This window comes from Gracilinanus agilis, chromosome 4, assembly GCF_016433145.1.
Source record: "Gracilinanus agilis isolate LMUSP501 chromosome 4, AgileGrace, whole genome shotgun sequence".
Lineage (NCBI taxonomy): Eukaryota > Metazoa > Chordata > Mammalia > Didelphimorphia > Didelphidae > Gracilinanus > Gracilinanus agilis.
This window is the reverse complement of record NC_058133.1, coordinates 208115208-208122704: the sequence shown is the minus strand read 5'-3', so window position 1 is coordinate 208122704 and position 7497 is coordinate 208115208.

Genomic DNA, 7497 nt, shown 5'->3' with positions numbered 1-7497 from the left:
ATGCCGCAGGTGTTCTATGAATCCTTTCAATGTCTATATTGCCCTCTTGTTGTAGGACTTCAGGGCAATTTTGCTGAATTATTTCTGTTAGTCCAGGTTTTTATTAATTTCTGGTTTTTCTGGAAGACCAATTATTCTCAAATTGTCTCTTCTAGACCGGTTTTCTTGGTCTGTCACTCTCTCATTGAGATATTTCATGTTTCCTTCTATTTTTTCAGTCTTTTGGCTTTGTTTTATTTGTTCTTGTTGTCTTGAGAGATCATTAGTTTCTACTTGCTCAATTCTAGCCTTTAGGGATTGATTTTCGGCTATAATCTTTTGGTTTTCGGCCATAATCTTCTGGTTATCGGCCATAATCTTTTGGTTTTCGGCCATAATCTTCTTGTTTTCGGCCATAATCTTCTGGTATTCCTTTTCAATCTGGTCATTTCTTGTGTTCAATTTGCTTATCAGTTCATTTGGTTTCTGAGCCTCGCTTTCCAGTTGCAAGATTCTACCTTTTAAACTGTTATTTTCTTGCCAGATCTCTTCCATTTTCCTCAAAATCTCAGATTTGAACTCTTCCATAGCTTGTGAGGAGTTTTCCTTATTTGGGGAGGGTCTGGATGGTTGTTTGTTCTCCTCCTCTGTTTGCTCGGTTGTCTGGATTTTCTCTGTGTAAAAGCTGTCGAGTGTTAAAGACTTCTTTTTTTTGTTATTATTCTTTCTCTTCTGAATTTCCTGTAACTGATTAGCCATCATTAGCCCAGTAGCTTCTCAGGTTTATCCTCGCGCTCAGTGTCTGTCTGAGATCTATTGGCTCCTGAGGTCTGAGTTCTAGTTTTTTCCAAGGTCAAGCCCCCTGGTGGATTCTCTTGCTTGATCCTCTGCAGGAGGTTCCTTTACAAGTCTCAGGGAGCTACTTCCACAGTCGTATACCCGTCTGCACTGGTTCCCCACTTAGGCTTTAGTTCCTGGCTGTGTCTGCCTCCACCCACGCCTCTGCTCAGCCGGCACTCTGCGCCCAGCGTCCACTCTTTGCTCCCGCGCGCTCAGATTTCGCGTGCGTTCTTGACTTAATGGGGTCCTAAGTCTTGCTGCTCTCAGGAACAGGTCCCGGAGCTGCCGATGACTCGATGGGTGCCCCAAACTTGCTCTATTTCTTTTTAGCTGGGTTCGGAGCTATAGGTGAGTGTGGAGGGGGTGGGGGTGGGGCGGTTGCTCAGCCCGCGATTGAGTGAGAGCCCTTTTTAGCCTGGAAATGTCTCGATTCCACGTACCTTCCACGCTGTGCCCTGTTGTGGGGTTCCTCCGTTCGTCTGGACTTGTTTTTATGTCCCCTTGAGGAGTTTTGTGTGTTTCGGTCAGGAGAGGTTAAGAGCTGCTTCTTACTCTGCTGCCATCTTAACCCGGAACCTTCAGAATCTCTAGTTTTTGAAGTGAGTCATCACACATTTGAAAATACCAGATATTTTGTCTCTTTGTCTATATTTATTCCTTTAATTTCTTTGTTAAATAAATACAACTGCTCTGGTCAGCTTTTTGAGAATTATGTCAAATTGTGGCAACACTATCTTCTAGTTTTAACTTTGATCTTATTAAAATATCTACTGTTTCTTCATTATAGATAATGCCAAGTTTTGGTTTTATATAATTATTTATCATGTTAAGGAAAGATGTATGTTCCTACGTTTTTAATGTTTTGCTTTTTAGCATGTATGTAGTCAAAAATTAATCCTGTATGCTTGGTCTAAGCCTGATCTTTGTGGATAATCTTTTGAACATGTTGGTAAGCCCTCTTGGACAATGTTTTATCCAATATTTTTATATTAACATTCACTAAGATACATTCAGATATGATCTATAATTTTCTTTTTCTGCCGAGAATTCTATTTTCTCTCCTCATTTTTAAAACCCTCCTCCTAATCATCACCTTTCACCATTTCTTTCTTTTCTCTTCTCTCTGACACAAAGGTGATCTTTCTTAACAAAATCAACTTCTCTATATCAATCTTTTTTTTAATCCTTACTTTATGCCTTAGAATCAATATTGTTTTGGTTCTAAGTCAAAGAAGTGGTACAGTCTAGGCAATTGGGGTCAATTGACTTGCCCAGGGTCACAAATCTAGGAAGTACCTGAGGCCAAATTTGAACCCAGATCCTCTCATCTCCAGTCCTGGCTCTCTATCCATTGGGCCACCTAGCTGCCCCTCTGTATCTCTTCTTCTTTTGTGTCTTCCCCAGTCAGTTTATTCCCACAACCATTCATTCAAACATCTCTTTCTATAATGGATCCTCCCCACTATATAAAAAATCTTCCTATTTCCCTTATCCTTAATTCTCACTATATTCTCCATAACAGACATGGGCCAGGTGTGGGTTATACAGAGCATGCTCAGCTATCCCTTTCCTGGTTCATCATGCAGAAGCCTACTTCCTGACTTAGGTCTTGTGTACTATGTGATGACAAGAACTTCTCTTTTTAGCTATTGATCCAGAATTGGTAACTGAGCCAGACCTCAGCAGTTATCCAAACTGGATCCTGTCTCATCTAGCCATAGCAGCTGTCTCTTTCTCTTTGTGTTTATTATTTGCTGATCTTAGGCAGAGCCAATAGTAGTAGTAGGATCCATTGTCAGAGTCAAGGGATCATCTGGAGCAGAGAAACGTGGAAGACAGAGGGGGCCGGGAAACTGAACTATGGACACTAGCTGTCTCTGGACTCTAGCAAGAAAGGCAAGATTCTCAGAGCTCAGCAGAGAGTTATATCTTTGTTGTAGTTCAGTCATATTTGACTCCTCATGACCCCATTTGAGGTTTTCTTGGCAAAGATGCTGGAGTGATTTGCCATTTCTTTCTCTAATTCATTTCACAGATGAGGACATTAAGACAAATAGGGTTAAGTGACTTGCCCAGGGTCACAAACTAGTAAGTATCTGAGGCCAGATTTGAACTCAGGAAGATGAGTTCCTGACTCCAGGCTCTCTATACCATACCAGCTGGCTGTCTACCTGAGCTACCTCTAAGGGAAACTGAGGATTCCATGAAAAGAGAAAAGAACTTTGAGGACACAAATATTCTTTTCCTGGTTCCTATGGGTTCTCTACAAGTGGGCCTCATTTCTATTACATTTTATTCTCCAGGGGCTTGGCCAGTGGAGCCAAAGCAACAACACCCAGAATCCAGATTCTGATGACCATCCTGCCACTCTCTTCTCTGATCAAGTTTCTTCTTCTTCTTCTTCTTTTTTTTTTTTTTCTGGTTGATGCTGCCAAAGCCAGCTATCACTGCAGCACTTCTGCCCAAACAATAAGCTAAACTCTTTCCTGTGGCCACTCCAGTTCATTATACACCCCTCAGCTTTATAGAGCTCAATCTATGGGGGAAAAATCATGTCTGTCAAGGACTGTAGGTCCTAGAGTTCTGTTACATTTCAGAACTTAATTCTCATGGGGTGGGGAACTAACCTGTCCCATGAAGACAATCTTTTTGTTTGTGGAACAAACCCTGAACGTCTGAGCTGACATCCCTGGCATGTAGCTCTCCTTGGTAGAGATTGATACCTGGGTAGCATCTGGGGTTATTTTTCCTTGGCAAAATCAGTACTGGGTTGGTATCAAGGGCCCCTGGCTTGTTGAGCATATATTTGTCTCCACCACTAGAATGTAAGCTCCTTGAGGCCAGATGCTTTTATTTTTGGCTTTGTATGTCTCTGCAGTGTGCCAAATTAACTGAACATTGTAAGGGTTTAATAAATGTTTATTGGTTGACTTTTGTCTAGTTTGATTATCAGGACCAAGTATTTCACAGAAGGAATTTGGTAGAGGCCTTTTCTCTATTTTGGCAAACTCTTTATGTAATATTGGAATTGTTTGTTCTTTGAATGTTTGATAGAGGGAATTTGTAACACCATCTGAATCTCCACCTGACCCACCTCCAACTTTGGAGCTTCTTTCTTTTTTTTTTTTTTTAAACATTTATTAATATTCGTTTTTAACATAGTTACATGATTCATGCTCCTACTTTCCCCTTCACCCCCCGCACCCCACCCCCACCCCCCATAGCCGACGCACATTTCCACTGGTTTTATCCTGTGTCATTGATCAAAACATATTTCCAAATTGTTGGTGGTTGCATTGGTATGGTGGTTTCAAGTCTACATCCCCAATCATGTCCACCCCAACCTATGTTTTCAAGCATTTGTTTTTCTTATATATTTCCTCTCCTGCAGTTCTTCCTCTGAATGTGGGTAGTGTTCTTTACCATAAATCCCTCAGAGCTGTCTTGTGTCATTGCAATGCTGCTGGTACAGAAGCCCATTACATTCGATTTTACCATAGTATATCAGTCTCTGTGTACAATGTTCTTCTGGCTCTGCTCCTTTCGCTCTGCATCAGTTCCTGGAGGTCTTTCCAGTTCACCTGGAACTCCTCCAGTTTATTATTCCTTTGAGCGCAATAGTATTCCATCACCCACATATACCACAATTTGTTCAGCCATTCCCCAATTGAAGGACATACCCTCATTTTCCAGGTTTTTGCCACCACAAAAAGCACAGCTATAAATATTTTCGTACAAGTCTGTTTATGATCTCTTTGGGGTACAAACCCAACAATGGTATGGCTGGATCAAAGGGCAGGCATTCTTTTATAGCCCTTTGAGCATAGTTCCAAATTGCCAGCCAGAATGGCTGGATCAGTTCACAACTCCACCAGCAATGCATTAATGTCCCAATTTTGCCACATCCCCTCCAGCATTCATTACTCTCCCCTTCTTTCATTTTAGCCAATCTGCTAGGTGTGAGGTGATACCTCAGAGTTGTTTTGATTTGCATTTCTCTAATTATTAGAGATTTAGAACACTTTCTCATGTGCTTATTGATACTTTTGATTTCTTTACCTGAACATTGCCTATTCATGTCTCTTGCCCATTTATCAATTGGGGAATGGCTTGATTTTGTATACAATTGCTTTAACTCCTTGTATATTTGAGTAATTAGACCCCTGTCAGAGTTTTTTGTTATAAAGATTTTTTCCCAATTTGTTGTTTCCCTTCTGATTTTGACTACATTGTTTTTGTTTGTACAAAAGCTTTTTAGCTTAATATAATCAAAATCATTTAATTTACATTTTGTAATTTTCTCTAACTCTTGCTTGGTTTTAAAATCTTTCCTTTCCCAGAGATCTGACAAGTATACCATTCTGTGTTCACTTATCTTATTTATAGTTTCCCTCTTTATATTCAAGTCATTCCCCCATTCTGAATTTATCTTGGTGTAGGGTGTGAGATGTTGATCTAAACCTAATCTCTCCCATATTGTTTTCCAAATTTCCCAGCAGTTTTTGTCAAATAGTGGATTCATGTCCCAAAAGTTGGGCTCTTTGGGTTTATCATACACTGTCCTGCTGATGTCATTTACCCCAAGTCTATTCCACTGATTCTCCCTTCTGTCTCTTAGCCAGTACCATATTGTTTTGATGACTGCTGCTTTATAGTATAGTTTAATATCTGGTACTGCTAGGCCCCCTTCCTTCACATTTTTTTCATTATTTCCCTTGATATTCTTGATCTTTTGTTATTCCAAATGAAATTTGTTATAGTTTTTTCTAATTCAGTAAAGAAGTTTTTTGGTAGCTTGATAGGTATGGCGCTAAATAGGTAAATTAATTTGGGTAGAATTGTCATTTTTATTATGTTAGCTCGTCCTACCCATGAGCAATCAATGGCTTTCCAATTGTTTAGATTCAGTTTTATTTGTTTGGAAAGTGTTTTGTAGTTGTTTTCGTGTTTGCTGTGTTTGTTTTGGTAGATAGATTCCCAAGTATTTTATATTGTCTAGGGTGATTTTAAATGGTGTTTCTCTTTCTACCTCTTGCTGCTCTAATGTGTTGGAAATGTATAGAAATGCTGATGATTTACGTGCATTTATTTTGTATCCTGCAACTTTACTAAACTTGTCGATTATTTCTACAAGCTTCTTAGTTGTTTCTCTAGGATTTTTTAAGTAGACCATCATATCATCTGCAAAGAGCTTAGTCTCCTCCTTGCCTATTTTAATACCTTCAATTTCTTTTTCTTCTCTAATTGCTGTTGCTAGTGTTTCTANCTATTTTAATACCTTCAATTTCTTTTTCTTCTCTAATTGCTGTTGCTAGTGTTTCTAGTACTATGTTGAATAATAGAGGAGATAATGGGCATCCTTGTTTCACTCCTGATCTTATTGGAAAGGCTTCTAATTAATCCCCATTGCATATGATGCTTGTTGATGGTTTTAGATATATACTATTTATTATTCTTAGGAAAGGTCATTCTATTCCTATACTTTCCAGTGTTTTCAATAGGAATGGATGCTGTATTTTGTCAAAGGCTTTTTCAGCATCTATTGAGATAATCATGTGGTTTTTGTTTGTTAGACTGTTGATATGGTCAATTATGTGAATGGTTTTCCTAATGTTGAACCATCCTTGCATTCCTGGTATAAATCCCACCTGATCATGGTGGATGATCTTCTTAATTACTTGTTGGAGTCTCTTTGCTAGTATTCTATTTAAGATTTTTGCATCTATGTTCATTACGGAGATTGGTCTGTAGTTTTCTTTCTCTGTTTTTGATCTCCCTGGCTTTGGAATCAGTACCATATTTGTGTCATAAAAGGAATTTGGTAGGACTCCCTCTTTGCTTACCATATCAAATAATTTGTATAGTATTGGGATTAGTTGCTCTTTGAATGTCTGATAGAATTCACTTATGAATCCATCAGGCCCTGGCGATTTTTTCTTAGGGAGTTCTTTGATGGCTTGTTCAATTTCTTTTTTCTGATATGGGATTATTTAGGTATTCTATTTCTTCTGCTGTTAATCTAGGCAATTTATATTTTTGTAAATATTCATCCATATCTCCTAAATTGTTATATTTATTGCCATATAATTGGGCGAAATAGTTTTTAATGATTGCCTTAATTTCCCCTTCATTAGAGGTGAGGTCTCCCTTTTCATCTTTGATATTGTCAATTTGGTTTTCTTCTTTCTTTTTTTTTTATTAGATTGACCAGTACTTTGTCTATTTTATCTGTTTTTTCAAAATACCAGCTTCTAATCTTATTTATTAATTCAATAGTTCTTTTACTTTCAATTTTATTAATTTCTCCCTTGGTTTTTAGTATTTCTAATTTAGTTTTCATCTGGGGTTTTTTAATTTGCTCACTTTCTAATTTTTTGAGTTGCATGCCCAATTCATTAATCTCTGCCCTCCTTAATTTGTTAATATATGCACTCAAGGATATAAATTTCCCCCCGAGTACTGCCTTGGCCGCATCCCACAGATTTTGGTAGGATGTCTCATCATTGTCATTCTCTTCAATGAAATTGTTGATTGTTTCTGTGATTTCTTCTTTGACTAATTGGTTTTGGAGAATCATATTATTTAATTTCCAATTAGTTTTTGATTTTCCTGTCCAGGAAAATTTTTATTTTTATTGCATTATGATCTGAGGTTACATTTATTATTTCTGCTCTTTTG